Source organism: Lissotriton vulgaris, chromosome 11, assembly GCF_964263255.1.
Source record: "Lissotriton vulgaris chromosome 11, aLisVul1.2, whole genome shotgun sequence".
Lineage (NCBI taxonomy): Eukaryota > Metazoa > Chordata > Amphibia > Caudata > Salamandridae > Lissotriton > Lissotriton vulgaris.
This window is the reverse complement of record NC_141699.1, coordinates 545794183-545816313: the sequence shown is the minus strand read 5'-3', so window position 1 is coordinate 545816313 and position 22131 is coordinate 545794183.

Genomic DNA, 22131 nt, shown 5'->3' with positions numbered 1-22131 from the left:
TCGGCTCGTGACCAGAGCATGGGTGACTGTTTTCCTAGTTTCGGTGGGGATCCAGCGAAATCTTTTTCTGAGCATGTGAAGGATGTTGAAGCAGGATGAGGATACGGCGCTGACTTGTCTGTTCATTGAAAGTGAAGAGTCCAGGATGACGCCAAGGTTCCGTGCGTGGTCTGTCGGGATGGGTGCTTTTCCGAGGGCTTCCGGCCACCAAGAGTCGTCCCATGCAGAGGGGGATTTACCTAAGATGAGGACTTCTGTTTTGTCTGAGTTCAGTTTCAGACGGCTTTGTTTCATACATTCGGCGACTTCTTTCATTCCTTCGTGTAGGTTAGTTTTGGCGGTGCTGGGGTCCTTGGTGAGAGAAAGGATCAGTTGAGTGTCATCCGCGTAAGAGATGATGTTGAGGTTGTGTTGGCGGGCGATGGTCGCGAGGGGGCTCATGTATACGTTGAAGAGGGTGGGGCTGAGTGAGGAGCCTTGTGGTACGCCGCAGATGATTTCAGAGGCCTCGGACTTGAATGGTGGGAGGCGGACTCTCTGGGTTCTTCCGGAGAGGAACGAGGTGATCCATTCCAGAGCCTTTCCTTGGATTCCGATGTTTCTGAGGCGCTGTAGAAGGGTGCTGTGGCAGACTGCGTCGAAGGCTGCAGAGAGGTCGAGGAGGATGAGGGCGACTGTGTCTCCATTGTCCAGTAGAGTTCGAATGTCGTCTGTTGCTGCGATGAGGGCGGTCTCGGTGCTGTGTTTTGCTCGGAAGCCAGATTGTGAGGAGTCGAGGGATTTGTTGGCTTCGAGGAAGGCGGCGAGCTGGTTGTTGACAGCTTTCTCGATGACTTTGGCCGGGAATGGAAGAAGCGAGATGGGGCGGTAGTTTTTGAGTTCGGTGGGGTCTGCTGTTGGTTTTTTCAGAAGGGCGGTGAGTTCAGCGTGTTTCCAGTCTTCTGGGAAGGTAGCGGAGTTGAAGGAGCAGTTGATGACGTCTCGGAGGTGCGGAGCTATGACGGAGTCTGCTTTGTTGAAGATGTGGTGAGGGCATGGGTCTGTGGGGGATCCAGAGTGGATGGAATTCATCAGGCGGATGGTGTCCTCAGTGGTGATTGGGTTCCAGGCGTTAAGGGTGTTAACGGGGGGAAGATAGTCAGCTGATGGTAGGGTGGGTTGGCTTCCAGGTTGGTTGTCAAAGCTGTTGTGGATGTCAGCAATCTTGTTGTGGAAAAAAGAGGCTAGGGAGTCGCAGAGGGTTTGAGAGGGGGTGATGTCGTTGGAGTTGGCCGAGGGGTTTGAAAATTCCTTGACGATGTTGAAAAGTTCCTTGCTGTTGTGGGCGTTGTTGTCGAGTCGATCCTTGAATGCTGTTTTTTTGGCTTTTCGGATCAGTTGGTGGTGAGTACGGATGGCGTTTTTGAAGGCGACTTTGTTGCTGGTGGATGAGTCTTTTTTCCAGGTCTTTTCAAGGGAGCGGCATAGTTTCTTGGATTTCTTGAGGTCCTCGTTGAACCATGAGGCCTTCTTGATTTTGTGTTGGCGTTTTTTCAGTGGTGCTAAGGTGTCTGCGGTGTTGGATAACCAAAGGGTGAGGTTGGAGGCGGCTTCGTTGGCGTTAGAAGAGAGGGCTGGGGAGGTTTGAAGGAGCGATGAGGAGATCTGTTCCGTGGTGATTTTGTTCCAGTTTCTTTGTAGAGTTGGTTGGAGGTGGATGATGGGTTTCGGCTTGTTGTAGGTGAAGTGGACGCAGCTGTGGTCAGTCCAGAGGAGCTCCGTAGTGTGGTTGAAAGAGACATGGTTGCTAGAGGTGAAGATGGGGTCGAGTGTGTGACCTGCGATGTGGGTGGGGGAGGTGACCAGTTGTTTAAGTCCGAGGTTGGCGAGGTTGTCTAAGAGGGTGGCGGTGTTGCGGTCGTTGATCTTCTCAAGGTGAAAGTTCAGGTCTCCCAGGAGGATGTAGTCTTTGGAGGGGAGCGCGTGTGGGGTGATGAAGTCCGTGATGTCTTCACTGAATTTTGCGCGGGGTCCTGGTGGTCTGTAGAGGAGGGTGCCTCTGAGTGTGGTCTTGGGGTCGATGTGGATCTGGAAGTGGAGGTGTTCGGAGTTGGCGAGGTTGGTGTCAGAGCTGGTTGAGATGCGGATTGATTTCTTGTGGACGATAGCGATTCCTCCTCCTGTTTGGTCGGTGCGGTCTTTGCGTGTAATCTTATAGTCGTCCGGGATAGCGATGGCGATGTCGGGTGCGGAGGAGGCGTTCATCCATGTTTCCGTTAGGAAGGCGACGTCTGGAGAGATGGTGTCTAGTAGGTTCCAAAGGTCAATGGCGTGCCTGTGGACCGATCGGGTGTTGAGAAGGATGCATTCTAGGTGGTTGGGGTCGGGAATCTGTGGTGCGGTTGTAGCGGAGATGTTGTCCGTGCCGGTGAATTTGCAGGAGTAGCAGGAGAATGGCCCATGGGTGTGTCCAGGAGCGGCTTGGACGCAGTTGGGGGCGCGACCGGGGTTAAGGGCTAGGAGGGTGGCGGCATCGTAGGTAATGCGGGGGGGGCAGGGCAGCGCGAGGGGAAGGGGGTCTGGCGCTGGGCGCGGTCCAGGCGCGGACGGGCGTAGACGGGCTTACCTTTGGCGCACCTTCGGCGTGTACGAAGCGCGTGGACGCTGCGCGTGGGGGCATTGGCCATAAATGGATGGTGGGGGGGAGGGGCGAGGGCGCTTCAGCTGGGAGGCGGGGCGGGCAAAGGACGACGACAACAACAACAGAAAGCGACAAAATGGAGGTGGAGGGGTCAGGGCGGCAGGAGCGCTAGGGGGGGAAACGAATGCTGACCAGATAAATCGGCGAGAACAAAACACAGTGATCAACACAGTCACGCTAGTAGAGACGCACTTTCAAAGGGCAAGTCGGTAGATTCAGTTATTAAATGGGCAAAGCGGCGGTTTTAGCAAGCAGCGGTAATGAGGGCACACAGCAGGCAGTACTTGTTAAATTCAGACCAAGTTACAGCGTAAGCGCTGCAGAAACGATACCTCAGCAGCAGGGAGCAGGGAGCGACCACTCAGCTTGGAAGCAGAGAGTGAGTCACGGCGCTTCCTGGTGTGGGCGCGCTGTTTGTTGTCTGTGGGAGGGCGCTTCAGCTGGGAGGCGGGGCGGGCAAAGGACGACGACAACAACAACAGAAAGCGACAAAATGGAGGTGGAGGGGTCAGGGCGGCAGGAGCGCTAGGGGGGGAAACGAATGCTGACCGGATAAATCGGCGAGAACAAAACACAGTGATCAACACAGTCACGCTAGTAGAGACGCACTTTCAAAGGGCAAGTCGGTAGATTCAGTTATTAAATGGGCAAAGCGGCGGTTTTAGCAAGCAGCGGTAATGAGGGCACACAGCAGGCAGTACTTGTTAAATTCAGACCAAGTTACAGCGTAAGCGCTGCAGAAACGATACCTCAGCAGCAGGGAGCAGGGAGCGACCACTCAGCTTGGAAGCAGAGAGTGAGTAACACACTGTGTCTACACTGTGTCTACATGGAAGCCTAATGGTTATGTATTTTTACTACTCCCTATGTATCTTTTTTAGCTTAATATGTATTGTATCAGTCGTGTGTCTTTGTATTTATATTTAATACTTTTTTAACAGGTTTTTAAAATGGATTGGATTCATGAATTTTATTGTGGTATTTTAATGATGATTGTGTTATACTTGTTCCTTTTGTCTTTTATGATGTAAATCGAAATAAAGACCTTTTTGACTGACTGAGAAATGTATGAGCACTTAAACATTTGTCTTGGCATACAAATAATATTTAAAAATAGCACATGTCAGAAACAAGCCATGACATTCTGGGAAAAGTTTACATTACTATCATATACAAACTGGCGATTACGTATGTCATATGAGGCTAAAGGAATTAGAGTCTTTGAACATTGTAGCGGACAAAAATAAACACGGATGACATTGATTGGACTTTCTGGTGGCAATACGTAACAAGATGAGCAATCATATTGTTGAATTCAGGTTTTAGAAAATCCTTGCTGATCCACTTAACCAACAGCAGCCACCACAAATAAATGCGGTGTGGCTGAGTAAGGGCGGGGCAGGGGAAGTCGACAGACTACGGAATATGTATAATTAAATAAATAAATAATACCCATTCTGTCGTCGGTTGACCTCCCCCCTGCTGCACCCTGCCCCGATGCATCCCACCTACCTGTGCCGGCCGCCACTGCACTTAACCACTTGCGCGCTAGCGGTTTTCCTGCTGTGCGCTGGATTTTTCAAAAACCCGCGTTACATGACGAGCTCAGCTCGTCATCAGCATACGAGCGCCGTAGCTGATGACGAGCTGAGCTCGTCATCAGCCTCGAAGGTGTTAACCTTCACTGAACTGAGAAACATTGTTCGATTTATTTTGTATATAGGCAGTATATTAGAGGAGGAACTGCTTATTATGCGTCTCATCGCCTTTTCACTATCAACTGCAGTTGGAGGCAAACTCTAATGGTAAAAAAAAGTCAGAAAGTGTTCTCAGTGAAAGACAAACTATGCTAACTAATAAAAGTTTCTCAGGTGCAATTTAAGTCGTTATGACCTAATCAAGTGTGGTGGTGCTCTCATTTCCGCAAAGTCAGGTCCATATTTATTCAGTGCTGAGCATGTTGTAAGGGTATTATGCTGCATTTGTGGAACAATAATACAGCATTGCATATTATGGAAACTTATCCTTTTATTAACAATAAAAGTGAATGCTAATTCCACACTTGTTTTGAAAATAATTTGTTATTCTCATTTTTAGGTAAAAAGGGAAACATTAGATAGTTCTAAAGCTTGCTGAAAACATTAAAGAGACTATTTCTTCTCTAACAATCAGCAACAGTAGACATGTCCAATCAACACTGATTGGTTGTTGTTACAGACAGAGGTACTCCTAGTTAAGGTATTACACAGTGGCAGTAGCCATTCTGTAGTTATAGTTAGGGTGACTGGAGATAGAGATTTCTGTCCCTTAATCTCTTTGCATCCGTTTGACGAACATCCCTGAAACTTTGCAGAACTACTGCCCTGTGTTATTCTGGAAGTCCTGAAGGTTTCATTGTGTTTCATCAAGGGGGTGCAAAGAAAAATGGGGATTCCAAAATGGTTGTAAAATCCAATGCATTTTACATATACGTTTGTATTTCACATAGCAGGAAAACTGTCAATCTGATTTTCACAACATTTGGAAGGATTATATCGTATGGTATTCAGATGATATTGTGAGTACTGGAGGTAAGTAGGGTAAGTATTTGTTAAGTTGTAAGTGTTTTAAATTTAGCTATACCTGTGGCCACTGTAGTACCGCAGTACTCGCCAGGTATATAGTGATGACAGGTCATTAGCTGTTTGGTTAATGCCTGCCTTTACAAAAGTTGAAGGCAGCCATGTTGTTTTCAGTTCAAGTTTCCCTGTGTTCTGCATTACACCATTCAATGTAGGTAAGTATTAGGTTTGGTATTTTTCCATACCTATTACCTCTTTAGGAAAGGGGTAATAGGTAGAGAAAAATATGTATAAGTTTAAATATATATATTTTCTTTAATCGGAAGTACCGAAGTACCGTAAAAAAATATTTTAAAAAAATTGCAAATAATAAGACACTATATTTTATAAATACATATACAAAAAAAGTGTAAAACTGTGTGTGGAGTAGCGCGCTAATTAATAAAAATTACCCTGCTACTTTACAGAAAAACAGAGCTTAGAGTACATTGTTATAAACATTTATAGAGAAAAAAAGAATTTAACCTTACAAAATGTTTTTAGGGTACCACGGTACTACCGTGCTTTCTGTTTCTTTTAAAATATCTAGAAATATTTGAATATTTTACACTAAAGTGGTAATAGTTAGGGCAAAAATACCACCCCACGAATACTTGCCAACATCTGAAGGCGTAACAAAGAAAATGGGCAAAGTGTACTACTTACAGAAAAACAGAGCTTAGAGTACATTGCTATAAACATTTATAGAGAAAAAAAAATGTAACCTTACAAAATGTTTTTAGGGTACCACGGTACTACCGTGCTTTCTGTTTCTTTTAAAATATATAGAAATATTTGAATATTTTACACTAAAGTGGTAATAGTTAGGGCAAAAATACCACCCCACGAATACTTGCCAACATCTGAAGGCGTAACAAAGAAAATGGGCAAAGTGTACCCAAAAACATAGCTGGTTTAACTTTTCTAAAGGCAAAGATTACACAATCAGCTAATGACTTGTAATCATAATGAACTGTGGTACTCTCTCGCAATACCTCCATATTTCGCTAAAAAACACAACAGATATCACTAACTATAAATACCCTAAAACTTATAAATTAGTTACACTACTTACCTTACCTACACAAAATGTCATGTGGGCACTATAATATGTAATCCTGTCACATTGTAACAAAATGTAACTGGCGGTTTCCGAGGAACGGAAAATACAAAAGTGTACGTGAAATGTATTGTAATTACGCACGTTTTGGGACACTCTTTTTATTGGATCCCCTTGACCAACCCATACAAATCTTTTACAACTTCCACATTAAAACGGGTGCAACAAGTATTTTAAATTTCACTGATAATCCGCAAATGGGCCCAACATTACTAAAGGGGAAAATACACAAAAATCCATAGGTCGATAATATCTATACATTTATAAACAAAAAAGGTAACCTATTACCACTGACAAAGTGGTAATAGGTAGTTAATAACAACAAAACTTAATACCTAACTATATGTATCACCCTAACCCATAAGTTAACAAAACGCTGACCATACAATAATGGAAAATTGTGATTAAAACCATATGGCTTGGGGCGTGGCCAAGATGGCAAGCTGGTAAGACGTGCTCCACATCATCTACCTGCTCCCAGGCACACGACTTGGCCAGCAGCAGCTTGGTATTGAGGGGGAGTTTGCTCCTGGACTCTGAGTCCTGTCGATACCTCTCCGATGGAGCTGAGTGACCAGTGGGAGGGCGAGAGAGGAATCCACATGGCCACAGAGGTGAAAATGGCAGCCGGGCATGGACTGTGTTGGTGAGGACGGCAGAATCCTGTGTCCCCGACAGCGAGGTGGTGGCGGCTTTTGGGGCTGGCGGTGAAGGTGAGAGGTGCCGCTAGTGAGTTGGTACAGAGTGTGCCGCGGAAGCAATGGAGGCGAGCGGCCAGATCCTTGGGAGGCGAAGGGACCTGGCGAGTCACACGCAGCTGGGTATCCGGTAGGCGCAGGGCTGCCCTGAGGCGGGTGCACAGTGGGGCCTCCGACTGGCAGGGCTTCGGCCAGTGGGGTCAGCTGGCGCTCGTCATCAGAGCAGGAGCACGGGAGGAGTCTGTTGGCCGGAGTGTGGTGGCGGCCGGGCCGGAGCTGCGGACGGAGGAGGCCTGAATCTGGCCTAGAGCTAGCACACCCGCAGAAGCAACATATGGGGACCGGGGGCTATCACAGCCCCCTGAAGGGGACATCCTCTTTATCAGTTAAGAGCTTTAGGGACTATGTGTGCTGGCGGTGAGAGGCCAGTGACAGAGCAAGCGCGGCTCGGCTGGTTTGTGCGAGGCTCCCCCATCTGCAGGCCTCAACAGGGAGAATGGGGGAGTGTATGCCTACATGTAGGGCCTGGAGTAGTGACGGAGCCTACTGCAGTCTTGGAGCCTGAGAGACGGAGGGACTGGAGCTCAGTTATACTCCCGTTTGGAGATTCGCCATTTTACGTACTTTACATAAGCCCACTGTACAGAACTAAACTGTACGCCACTCCACCTTATGGTACTCCACTGTACCCCACTCCAGTGCACGCTATTCCACTTTTCGCCACTTCACTGTACCTGAGTCTACTGTATGCCACTCAACTGTATGCTATTTCAATATACGATATTCCAATACATGCTCCTACACTGTACAACACTCCAGTGGATGCAAATATACTCTACACAATGGAGGGGGTGAAGGGCTGAACACTGAGGACTTACCGGTTGACGTGTCCTGGCCCGTGCCCGGCGCTCCCCCTGAAAAACCAAATCACAAAACCCTTTTATTTTTTCAGGCCTTCAAGGATATCACAGAAATAGAGGAAGGACAAAGTCAGGCATCATTTGAAGGAACAACAAGAAATCCTATCTTGATTGCTACAACAAGACGGGAAGTGGATAAGTCTTTCACCGATACTGCTCACCCAAGGCCCTTTAAATCGAGTACATAGAGACCAAAAGGGTGTGGATGCTGAGGACTCCACTACCATGGGAGAACACCTGAGAGTGGACAAGCTGTACGGAGCCCATGGGAATGAAGACGCTGATGGGGGAAATCTCTTAATGGCAGGAGGGACACTGGCAGGATGCTTCACACAGCCACGCACCAGGAGGAGCGTGGCTCACCCAGGAACGTGACCGGTTGTTTTCCAGCACAAGTGGATGGAGCGGCCACACAAGGGTCTAATTGGTGCCTAAGATAATGCCAACATTAGAAATTCAATATCAACGGAGGAGGGAGGTGGAGTGTCATAAATTACGGGTAGGTTTTTATTTAATCTTTTATCAGGTTTCACATGCTACATGAAACTCCTTTACTTGTCCTAAAACTGCTAATCCAGGGTTAGGATCGGAAATCTCTTCTGAGCCTAAAAGGAGCTGGTGATTTATCCCAGTCTGGAGCACTACCTTTAACCACCCCTCTTACTCACTCAACCTCGTTGGAAATTGAGCTGGTCCATCAAAGACTAAAAGGACCACGCAGCTTGTAAGAAAGACTAGGTGCATGTTAAAAGAAGAGGATTCCTTCTATTCCATTTTTGTTTCTCTTTTTTTACTCTCATTTGGGCACTATCTTTTATTTGGCTTCCACGACTATAGAGAAATCAAACCCCTCACACCTCACTAACCCCACAAGAGACGGTATATCCAGAGAAATATAAGGGCAACTGTATTAACCTTACTCTGGGTAAAAGTATAAGAGACTTACCTGTGGCTTGTTTCCTTGTTTCGAGGGGGCCGGTGGACCAGACTTCCGGCCATTCTAGAAGGAAGGAAAAGAGAAAACAGAAGACTTGAGAATTTCATCAAGGTTAAAATAACTGTCCAAATAAATACCTACTTCCAAAACCCAACTATCTTGTGTTGTCAATCGCATGCCAACCAATCCATGGTTAAGAAAGCAGACCACCTTCCATTGTTACATAATTGATACAGTGGTACAGCAATTAGTACAAAGGCAGAGGAAATTAGAATGGGTATTAGAGAGGCAAATGTCCTCGACCAAAGCGGACCAAGAGATATTCTGGAATGTGGTTTAGTCACAGTTGGACCATTTAAATAAAGATCAGTTTCAATTGACTTGTTTGGTTCTACTACCACATTATACTTAAAAAAGCATATTGTGGGCGAAGACCCAGATGCTTTATTGTTATACTTCAAAAGAGCTGCTAGGGCTTATAGTTGGCCTAGGGAAAAGTGCTTTTTTTTCTCCTCCGTCTTCTGACTACAGAAGCCCAGGCAGCATACAAAATAATTTATTTATTTTATTTTGAAAGTTTTATATAGTGCGAACAAGATCTTCGCAGATATCAGAGCGCTTTACAGAGTAGGGGAGCATATATAAACAGATACATCAATAGTGTTAGAAGTACAGTGAAGTGATATCATAAGCAATCTAGTAAGTCATTTTCAATGTCAAACAAAAATGCAAGGATTCGAACAAGTAGTACAAATCAGAGTCGAGTCTTTGAAGTTAGTCCCCAGTAGTAGTTCAGGTGCATTTAGCCATGAGGATCGCTTTTACTTCTTTCTTAAAAAGTATGGTAGAGGGGATGAGCCTGATTTCAGGGGGGAGTGAGTTCCAAATCCTGGGAGCCATTCCTGAGAAAGAGCGTTTATAGGTTTTTTCCTTGCGGAATCTTTTAGGCTTTAGCAAAAGATTGTTTGTGCCTCTAGTGTTTCTGGAGCCTCCAGAAATTGTCAGCTTCTGAGCTAGGTATCTAGGTGAGCTCAGGTGGACTGCCTTGTGTGTCAAGCAAGCGATTTTCAGGTGTATTCTAGCTTCAAAAGGCAGCCAGTTCAGGGCTTTGAAGTCAGGGGAAATGTGCGAGTGTTTTTTTGAACCAGTGATAAGTCTCACTGCGGCGTTTAAAGAGGCTCTTATGGGTGCCGTAGTAGCTAGGGGGAGACCGCATAGGGCGGTGCTGCCGTATTCTATTCGAGGTATAACTAGTGATTGTACCGCAGTTTGGAAGTCTTTGGCTGGAAGGAAGGGTTTAAGTTTCCTAAGGATGTTGATTTGGTAGTTCGCTCCCTTAGTTGCTTTGTTGATGTGTTCCTGCATGCTGAGATTGGTGTCAAGTGTTATGCCCAGAGATTTTGCTGAGTCCACGATGGTGGGTTGAACATTGAGTGCCGTTAGGTGTTTAAGCCACATTTGTGCGGTAGTGATCTTCGCGGGAGGTGAGATCAGAAGGAACTCTGTTTTAAGGGCATTGAGATTGAGATGATTAGCGGCCAGCCAGGATTGGGTGCTTCTGATCGTTGAATTCAAGAGCGTGATGTCTTTGGGTGATTGTAGTCTGAGGTAAAGTTGGGTGTCATCGGCATACATGTGGAAGTGTACATTGGATTCTTGTAGCAAGGTGGTGAGAGGTTCCATAACTAGGTTGAACAGAGTTGGGGATAGGGCTGATCCTTGTGGTACGCCTAGCGATACAGGTCTTGGCGCGGACATCAAGTTGTTGCTCTTGAATTTCTGCGTCCTGTTATGCAGAAAGGACGTGAACCATTTGAGCACAGTTCCAGATAGGCCCATTCTTGTGTTTAATAGCTCGAGTAAGTTCTCATGTTTGACGGTGTCAAATGCGGAGGAGAGATCAAGGAGGATGAGGAGGCAAGTATCGTTATGATCTAGGATTTGGAGGGCGTCGTCAATTATGTGAGTCATAGCAGTTTCAGTACTGTGATTTGCTCGGAAGCCTGATTGATGAGAGTTGAGGAGATCAAACTGAGTAATGTGTTTAGTCAATTGTATTTGTGCGCACTTTTCCAGCAGTTTGGCAAGAGTCGGAATATTAGTAATCGGACGGTAGTTGTTTAGGTCCGAGGGGTCTGCTGTAGGTTTCTTTAGCAAGGGTGTGACTTGTCCAACTTTGAGGGAGTCGGGAATGGTCCCTTGTTGAAGTGAGCTGTTGATGATTTTAGTCCAGAGTGGAAGGATCGACGGGGTAAGGACTTTGACAGCGTTAGCAGGAAGGGGGTCCGTGAGGTGATTGGATGGTTTCAGAGTGCTGAGCAGTCTGCCGATTTCTTCTTCCGTGTAGGTGATAAAGGATGACCAAGTGGCATTGTTTTTTGGTTTAGTGGGTGCTATGCAGTGGGGTTTGGAATAGAGGCTTGCGTCCATGAGGAGATCATTCTTTATGTTGTCAGTTTTTTGGTTAAAGAAAGAGGCGAAGTCTTCGCAGGGGGGAGCTTCGTGCATAGTGCTAAGAGGTTGGGGTTGTTCTTTGGATTGTGTTCGGATAAGCTCAAACAGTTTTCTCGGACGATTTTTGGCTTGGTCGAGCTGACGGCTGAAGAAGTCTGATTTTGAGCGTTTTATTTTCCTGAAGTAGGCATTTCTCTTTTTCTTCAGGGTTTTTAGGTTCAATGCAGAGGGAGCTGATCTCCAGGTGCGCTCTGCCATCCGCATGGCGCGTCTATCGTCATTGAGACTCCCGTCGTACCAGGGATTGGAGATTTTTGCGGAGGCTTTTTTTAGCTGCAAGGGTGCGACTTCATTAATTATTGAGGTCATAGTGTTGAGATAGTGATCAGTCAAGGATTGGACGTCCTTAACGCCAGTAGGAGGAAGTAGTAGGTTGCAGCTGTTGGGGGACAGAGAGTTTGAGTTTAGTTTTTTCATGTCTCTTTTCCAGACTTTGGGTCTGGGGGGTTGAACAGGGTTAAATTTAACTTTTGCATTGATGAAGAATGTGATAATATGATGGTCTGACCAATCACAGTGTTGGATAGATTCGAGTTGGGTAGAGGCTTCTTTGGAGATGATAAGGTCGAGGATAGAGCCTTTCTTGTGTGTTGGACTGTTGCAAATTTGAGTGTGGTCAAGGGCGTTAAGGAAAATCTGCAGACCTTTTACCACCGCATCATTATGATCGTTCCAGTGGAGGTTGAAGTCACCAAGGTATATTTGTGTGAGTTGTCGCCCAGAGTTGGTTGAGATCATATCCATGATTTGTTGGGAGAAGGTAAGGTTGTCACCGGGTGGGTGGTAAACGCCGTGAAGAGTGCAGATTGGTTTGCCCTTATTGATAATGTCAAGGCAGATGTATTCACAGGAGGTTGGGGAGGGTAGGGAAGGGGAAGTTACTTTCATGACAGAGAGGTTGCTCCTGTATATACATGCGATTCCGCCACCTTTTTTATTGCCAGACCTATCAAGTCTAGTGATGAGGTAGTTGGGGGGAACCAGAATGTCCATTATAGGTGTAGAGGATTCTGTTAGCCACGTTTCAGTCATGATGATTAAGTCAAGATCCAATTTTAGGATGAGATCAGCGATAGCGGAGGAGTGTCTAGCGGCAGATCTGCAGTTGAGGAGAGTGCATTTGAGACGGGGTGTGTCGAGGGTGGACGGGGGTTCTAGAGCGAGGGGGACTCTGCTCAGGTTACTATGGATAGCGATTCTGTTGTTCAGTGTGGGGGGTCTAAGGGGATTGGAGTGAATCGTAGGAATGGCAGTGAGAGTGTCGGGTGTGTTGCTATGAGGAGCTGAGTCGTAGGAGCGGAGGAGGGTGATGAATGCCCAGGGAGATACCCTATAAGAGGAAATAAAGAAATTCATATGGGACCATCTACGGATTGATGAAGAGACTTACAGGATAAGATCTAGAAAACAAAAGAGGCCTACATGGAGATACTCTGAAGACTCTTTCTAGGTCGAGCGTTTGAGACCTGTTGTATTTTCTCATGTTGGCTTAAAGCCATCCCCCTGCTTTTGATTCGTTTTTTCAGTGTCTTTTAAAAATAATTGCTTGCTAGTGGTTAGTACTGCCTCTTTGTCCCTCCTTTTTCTCTTCAGTTCCTCCCAGGCAGCTGGGACTAACTACTGTCTCATTCCGCTATTGTTCTTTATGTGTTCTGAGGGGGACTCTTTTATTTCTTGGTTTTAGAAAATGAGGTCTAAGTTTCCTATCATTTACGTATATCCCCTAACAAAGAGCAGAATTATCATGTCAATCTATTGAAGAAATGGTTGGGACCTCTTACCCAAAAAGTACAAGCCGCGGGGGGCGTGGCTAGCAGCCGATCATGGCGGCAGCATAAGGGACGAGCTCCGCAGCGAAGCGGCCTCTTCGTCTATCCGACACACAATCCGACACAATTTTCAAGCCCTACAGGAGGGTACCAGAGCCCAGGACCGGGTGGTGCAAGCAGCGACAAGCGCCGTTTAAATCCGACGTCTGGAGACCGAGAAACGTCGTGGCCGCGGTTTGGCCTACTCCGACCTCCTGAGCCGGGGTCTCCCCTGGTCGAGTGGCCCAGCAGGAAGTGCAGGCAAACCTGGGAATCTGGACCGGAAGTGCCCGCAAACCGCGCAGGACGGCAAGACAAATGCCTCCCGGGCAGCCAGACGTGGCAAAGCACGCAGGCCACAAGAGTGTGACGGACAATAGCGCTATTGCCGGTGCCCCGGCCATCCCTGACACCGAGTAGGCGGCTGTAAGTGTGAAGGATCCTGCGACGGCGAGGGGCAGCCGCCATTTTCTAGACCGTGAAAGTTGCTGCGCACCTGCTGAATACCGGCACTCCTCGCCCTACAGAACACCCCACCGGGGCTTGAACACAATACATTAGGTTTTGGTATTGCGACCACGCTGCTCCGGACACCCTGGAGCGGAGAGGCACGAGGAGCACGAAATCCAACGGTATGGCGGGGAAAGGTCCCAAGGGCGGCGCCACACAGACCCGCATTGAAAGGTACACCTCCGACAAGCCAACTACCTCCCCGGTAACGGGGAAAGATCCGGGAGGCAAGACTGCTGATACCCCGGGAGGTAAGAAGGCGACACTGGACGATGTGATGCATGCTCTGGCTCAACTACAGACGACGGTGGGTGCGATCTCCACGGACGTCACCTTGCTTAGGGCCGACCTCCACAAAATGTCGGAGAAGGTTAAGAACATGGAGGTGGTTACGAAATCCTTAGTGGAAGACGTCTCCGAACTTCAGCGGGAAATGCGGAAGATGGTGCAAGACAATAAAATGCTCCGTGAGAAACTTGATGAACAGGAAGGGCGTTCTAGGCGGAACAACATCCGTATTATTGGGGTACCGGAGTCCGAGGGACTTAAAGCCATGGACCTATTTGTGGAGAGCTTGATCACGGACGAACTTAAACCAAAAGGATTGTCAACCTTTTTCTCCATTGAAAGGGCCCATCGAGTACCGGGAGGCCAACCAAAGCCAGGGTCAACTCCGCGGCCCATAGTGGCCCGTTTATTTAACTTCCGCGACCTGGACGCCATCTTGCAGGCGGCCAGGACTTCTCCTCCTATTAAGATACAGAACGCTACTATCACCATCTTCCCCGACTACACGGCGGAGGTCGCACGTCGGCGACGAACCTTCTTTGATGTTAAAAAGGAACTGAGGTCCCGAGAACTACCGTACTCAATGCTCTTTCCTGCAAGGCTTAGAGTGGTAGCTGAGAACAAAACGTGGTTTTTTGATAACCCAGAGACGGTACAGGAATGGCTGGAGGGATGGAGGCCGGGACAAAACCCACGACGGACAAATCGACCCAAGAAGGACCGAAATGCAGGTCAACGCCAGGGCTCCCAGGCTTCGGGAGGTGGACCAGAGAGCGGCGAATCATTGGGGGCAGACGGCGGCCAAGAAGAGAACAAGGAACAGTGATCTTCAGACTTTAATACTTTATAGACATCTAATGCTGCACAAGCGCTTCCCACCATTGGACACTGGGTGAAGGGCCTCCGAGGGTGTGAATGAGAGACTGCCGGTAGCAGAGAGTCCCTCAGCCCAACGCGCAAGTACACTGTTTTGGGGATGGGATATGCACTCTGCTCAGTTGGGGGGGCGGGCAGTTTTGAGTCCGTGCAGCAGGGGGGGCAGGGAGGGGGGTGGGTAGGGGTTCGGGAAGGTTTGCAATTCAGGGCCCTTTGGTCCTGCGAGTTTTTGTTTTATGCACACACATGTTTATTGGTATGTTTCATTCTTCTGATAGCATCTTGTCTATCTGGGACAGTGAGGAATTGGAATGTTGGAAGGGGTCACATCTACCCTACACTTGTCACCGTACGCCACCTCGCTCACGGCGGGGGGGCCTCATGACTGTTCACCACTTTTCTAATGACCGGAATAGATGACCATACTACACCGACCCCATTACACGTCATGTCGTGGAACGTCAGGGGTCTAGGGGACAAGATCAAGAGGGGTGTGGTGTTACAGGGTATTAGAAGACAGGGACCTGCCCTAGTTCTATTGCAGGAGACACCCCTGACAGGGGTGGCCACGAGGGCTCTCGATAGGCGAGGTTATCATATGATAGTACACGCGGAATTTACTTCAGGGTCCCGTGGCACTGGTATTTTGCAGAAGAAATCCTCCCAATTCATAGTGAAATCAACAGCAGTCGATGATCAAGGCCGCTTTGCGGCAGTCCATGGCCAGTGGGAGGGGAAATTGTTAAATGTGGTCTCCGTATATATACCGCCGGCACTGCACTCGGTAGCCCTGCCAGACCTCGGCAGATTCTTGCTAGATCTCCCTGACGGGGACTTACTCGTAGGTGGGGACTTCAATATGACACTCACAGACACCCTCGACCGATTCCCCGCCCGAACACACACAGATGGTCCCAGCAGGTTACAAACTTTTTTGGATGCACAGGGTTTGGTAGACATATGGCGTACACTACACCCAGGTCAGCAACAATATTCCTACTACTCTGCCACCCACAATAGTCTTTCAAGGATCGACTACTTTTTTACACTGGGCAACGGTCATCTTACCATGACCGAGGCAAGCATATAGCCGAGAGGCATCTCGGACCACTCACCGATCACTCTGACAGTCACCACCACAGGCACTAAAAGACAACGGATCTTCCCGATCTTCCCGGGATATCTTAAAGTCCCACAGATAAGTAAGGACCTGAAGAAAGCTACCCGGCTCTACTTTGAGGAGAATCGGTCCTCGGTAGACTCCCCCTCCACATTATGGGAGGCGTACAAGACTGTGTTTAGGGGCCAAGCCATCGCCATCATTGCGAACCACAAGAAAACACATAGGAAGGAAGCATTAGATTTGGAGTTGGGCCTCGAAAGGGCCAACACCGCCCATATGGCAAGCCCATCGGAGGACACACTTCACGATTTACAGGTTCACCAACGTCGCTTCACCGACCACTTGAGAAGAGTAACGTTGGCGGACATTGCCGCGACTCCACACAGGGTCTACGATATTGGGGACAAAGCTAGCAAACTCCTGGCGTGGCTGGATAGAAAGCAGGGGGGAGGGAGGAATATACTGCAGCTCACTGACTCATATGGCGTCGTCCATACCCACCCAGGCGATATTGTGGAGGTTCTGGCTGATCACTTTAATGATGTGTACACTCCTGCGACAGTGGTAACAGAGGATGAAGCTCGAGATGCCCTCGAATGTGTGCCTCTACCAAAATTGACGGACGAGGCGTCGAAAGATATCGACGCACCCTTGACTGTCGACGAAGTCCAATTGGCCATTGGCTCCCTTCATTCGGGCAAGGCTCTGGGCCCCAATGGGGTACCCATTGAGTGGTTTAAAACTATGTCGGAATCCCTGAGTACGCCCCTTCTTCAGATGTACGAAGAGTGTAGGTTGAAGGGAACATTACCGCCGGACCAACGGATGGCGACTATTGTAGCCATCCCGAAACCGGGTAAATCCCCCAGCAATTGCACGTCATATAGGCCTATCTCCCTCCTGAACCCAGAGACCAAAATAATAGGTAAAGTACTGGCGAACAGACTCCTGCTGTGCTTAACTCAATTGATTCACCCAGACCAATCCGGCTTCATGCCGCATCGAAGTACGGCCCTCAACCTTCGCAGGGTACATGGGGTTGTGGCGAGGCTCTCGATGCTACGGGAGCCGGCCGCAATCCTATCACTAGACGCCAAGATGGCGTTCGACATGGTAGAGTGGAATTACCTCTTCGCAGTGCTCGCGCGTATGGGCTTTGGTCCGGTGTTTATTTCATGGATACGCATGCTTTATAAAGACCCCATAGCCAGAGTGGTAGCTAATGGCCACATTTCTCGAACCATACATTTAGGACGTGGCACACGGCAGAGATGTCCACTTTCGCCCCTCCTTTTTGCTCTGGTTCTGGAACCGCTGGCGGTTACTATTCGTACCACGCAGCTCCTGAAGGGGATCCAATGGGATCCACATTGGGAAGATAGAGTGTCCCTCTACGCGGACGACATGTTGATATACCTTACTGACTTGGAAGATAGCCTTCCCAACCTCCTGGCTCTATGTAATTCCCATGGGCGAGTATCAGGGTACACCGTTAATTGGGCAAAGTCGACAATCTTTGAGCTCAAGGGGCCACTTCCGCCACTCCCGGACTCCTGTCCGCTGGAGATAGCACCCTCTTCCTTTAAATATCTAGGTATCCATATTACCCGCGACGAGGCGGAGTTTGCGCGGCTTAATTTGCAGCCTCCCTTGCTCCGACTCCGTAACGACGTGCAGCACTGGAAAGAACTCCCACTGACTTTGCTGGGTAGGGCGGCGTTGTTTAAAATGATGGCCCTGCCGCGCTTTCTGTATGTTCTCGAGAACGCCCCACGCTTGATACCGGACAGCTTCCTCCAAAAAATAACGGCACAGATCACGGGCCTGCTCTGGGGAAACCGGCCAGCCCGAATCTCACACACAAAGCTGAATATAAGTTGGTACGATGGGGGCATCGCGTTGCCCAATATACCACTGTATTATTGGGCGGCCCAACTCAAGATCCTTAATCAGTGGGTACACGCCCCGCAAGATGATCCAGCGTTCAAGGCAGACAGGGCACAACTGGGCACGAACAGCCTGCTGGCCCCACTGTATCACCGCGGCATTGCGGCGAAACTCGTAGGACCCACGAAACACACTGTTCACCTGTGGTACAAGGCGCAAGCGAAACTAAAATGGGATGGGGCCATCACAAAACTTACACTTTATGGGACACTAAGGCACTGGGACATCTGCGACGCACTAAGGGCTTTACCCAATGGGATAACATCGGGATTTCAACTGTGGGGGACATGTGGACTAGAGAGGGGGTGGTTTCCTTTGCAACTCTTCAGGAACAGTATGAGCTGGGGGATAACGAACTATACAGATACATACAGATCAGACACGCCCTACAGGCGGCAATCCCACCAGACACATCCCCACCAGAATCCTCTCCGCTAGAAGACCGTCTGCTCACGGACTTCTTACAGGAGGGAGCAACCTCGCTGACATACCGCAAATTGATCAATAACCTACCTGACCCACTGGAGAGGCTAAAAGACAAATGGATGACTGATGTCGGAGACCTAGATGAGTCCGACTGGAACGCAGCCATGGCGTCTCCCCGTGAGGCAGGTATATCCTCCAAATTCCGTCTAGTGCAGTTAAAAATTCTACATAGGATTTATTACACCCGCACGACACTACACAAATTGCAAAGGGCGGATCATCCCTATTGTCTCAGAGGCTGCGGGGCAGAGGGCACGTTTATACACACGCTGTGGGACTGCCCATGTATTGTTAGTTATTGGCAGCGGGTTCTACGTACCATCGCACAGACACTTCACACCTCACTCACACTGGACCCGCGGATGTGTCTACTGAATGTGTGGGGGCCTACTGATCTTACCTTCTATGCAAGGGCGTGGACCACGATAGGGCTGGTCACGGCCAAACGAGACATCGCACAGAAATGGGGGTCGGCGGACCTCCCCACATTGGCGCAGTGGATCCGAAATATGGATATGCTCATGCTGACAGAAAGAGCAGTATACAAATTACGGGACAACCCTCGTAAATGGAACGGGGTCTGGCAACCGTGGAATTCCTACAGGGGGGATATATGTGAGCCGCTGGATGAGGAGGATCTTGAGGGTTCTGATGATGAAGAGGAACACTGAATGGGGATCGGGGCAGGGTGATTGGCGACACACATGGAGGAATGGGATGGGTTTGTAGTAGGGTTTATGGCGGGGGGGATAGGGAGGGCTCAGGATACGGAGAATGTGTGATTGGTCCCTCACATGACAACTATGATGCTAGATGCTATACCGAGTCTAACTTAACGACATGCTGATTCATGTGTGCAATTTCTTTTAGTTTCTGTTCAATGTTACACAAAAAACACAAAAAGCAAATTGTAATTTTTTACGGTACATTTATACGCTCCGTTCATCTGGTCACTTTGTTAAATGATGCTGCTACATAATCAGAAGAGGTCCGAAAACATACGTATTGTCTACATTTCCTTTGTACCGTGAACCGGCCTCAGGGATGTAAGCATTTATGTGATTGATGATGATGATACTATTTGATTTTTGCAACAAAAATAAAATTAAAATAAAAATAAAAAAGTACAAGCCGCAACTGCAGTGAAGAGCCCCCCTAGGACTCTATGGCAACTTCCCTACAATGAGTTCTTGAAAGAATAACTGCAGAGTGGGCTGTTAAAAACACTACAGCCTTTTTCCTCTTTGTTTTCTGATCTCCCAAGAAGAATACAATTAGCAGAGCAGCCATCCCCAAACAAGTGGGATTTTTCATAAAACATAAAAACCGTATCAGATACCTGCTGCTAGAAGACAGGCAATCCGGAAAGAAGTTGAACAAATATTGCAGATGGGGGTAATAGAACCGTTACAAAATAATTGGTCATCCCCTAGAGTATTGGTCCCTAAGCCAGATGGCACTATAAATAGAGGTATCCAAATTTGATTGGTCTTCCCTCCCCAGGATTGATGAGCTGATAAGCGAAACTAAGAAAAACATGTCATATTACTATCATTGACCTTACCAAAGCATACTGGCAAGTACCCCTTAAAAAGGAGGACCAGGAAAAGACAGCTTTTTCTATACTATACAGTTTATTTCAATGTACTGTCTTGCCCTTCACTGAACCCGATACATTTTATTAGTTAATAAACCAAGAATTAAAGAACCATGAAGCTTACTCCTCTGCTTATCTGCATGACATTGTTATCTTCAGCAATACTTTGGAAGACCATCTTAACCACCTTCACGCAGTCCTTCAAGAACTGGGAAAAGCTAACTTGCATATCAACGCAAAAAAATCAAGAGCAGGATATAAGAAAGTGAGGTATTTGGAGTATGTCTTAGGTAATGGTCTCATTAAACCCCAGAATTAAAATGTGAAAGTCATTACCAAAAACTCCTTTTTCACACATTAAATGGGAAGTCAGGGTCTTGTTTGGTCCTCTTGAATACTATAGGTTTATACTCCATTATTCTGAAATAGCAGACCCCCTAACCAATGTACTAAAAAAAGGAGTGACCAAAAAGGACCTCCAACCACCCTCCACTGCAGTCATAGAAGCCTTAAAGGAACTGAAGCAGGCCATCACTTTGAGTCCAGTCTCAGTGTCTAAAAATGTTATTAAAATCTTCCTTTTTTAGACCGATGCCTCATACATGGGGATAGGCTCAGTCCTTTCTCAGTATAATAATGAAGGTCTTGAAGTCCCTGTCCTATTCATCGTCAGAAAATATTTCCTAGAGAACAATTTTACCCGGTCATTGAAATAGAATGTTCAGCCCTTAAATTGGCTTTTAAAAAGTTGTGATATTACCAGGATAATGGGTAACCCACTCATTCTATACACAGATCATGCCTCCTTGGCATGGATGAGCCGAAATAAGTGGAATAACCCTAGAATACTGAGATGATTTCTTTCCTTGCACCCATTTTGGTTTGAGGTCCACCACAGTTCACTGTAACGCACATTTGTTGTCCGAGATGGGGGGGTTTGTGGGGGCAGCCGAACGTAGTTAGGTCTGTCCCCCGGGTACTATGGGAGGGGTCTGGGCTGGCAGGATTGGCCATTTTGTGGTTTTTGGCTTTTTTAGGGTGTAGCCCAATTATAGCCCAAGTAGCCCTATGCTTATGTAATCCTATGAGGGGATTTGCCAGCCACCCATGTAGGTTTTGGTGGCCTGGTGGCTGGCAGCAGGGTAACTAGTAATAATTTTCTTGGGTAGCTAGTAATAGTTTTCTTGTGAATGGCAGCCGTTGTCTCGGAAAATGTTTTCAATACTTTTATATGAAGAGTGCTGAAGTGGTGATAAAAAGGATCAGTGTCTGAGGAGCGGACTGGACTAAAGGAGAAGGAGGAATAAAGAATGGATAAGGGCCAGTGCCTAAAACTGCTCAGAAGCTGGTGGTCGGTAAATGAAAGGTTGGCATGAAGAGTATTAAGGCTGCACAGTCCTAAATCCACTTTATGCCTTTGAATTCATTACCGGGCACTCCCTGTCCCTTTCTTACACTTGCCGGTTCCTGCTTTCTCTTTTTGCGATGGTATTTCCATTTTTCTTTTCCTTTGAGTTTCTGCTTTATGTTTTTTCCTTTTTTTTCTCAGTGAATTTCAGATGAAGAAAAATAAGTGCTGGTCCCCAAAAAATGAGTGTCAGCGGCCCCCACCAACTCAAATGAAGCACTAATAATTAGAGAACAGATGTGTGAATAGCGTGAAGAGAATAGCCTGGACCAGTTTCTGCTATGTCAATGTACAAGACTTAGCCTCAATAGGTTCTGAAATGTGTGCATCAGCACAACCAAGATGTTCCAGAGGGTGGAGAACCAAAGCTCGGGGCAGGTCCTGATCTTTTCTGTATAAAAGTCAAAGTGTGTCTCTAATGTTCTCTCTTAGTATGATAAGCATTACCAACTCAGTGCCAAACAGGATATTCTTCAGCGTTTCACAAATGTATATTAACACCTTCAATACTAAGGCAATTCATCCCGGATGCTGACCTCCCTTAAATCCCATTGTTCATGACGAGCTCAGCTCGTCATAAGCACACGAGCAGTGTACTGCGTGGCGAGCTGAGCTCGTC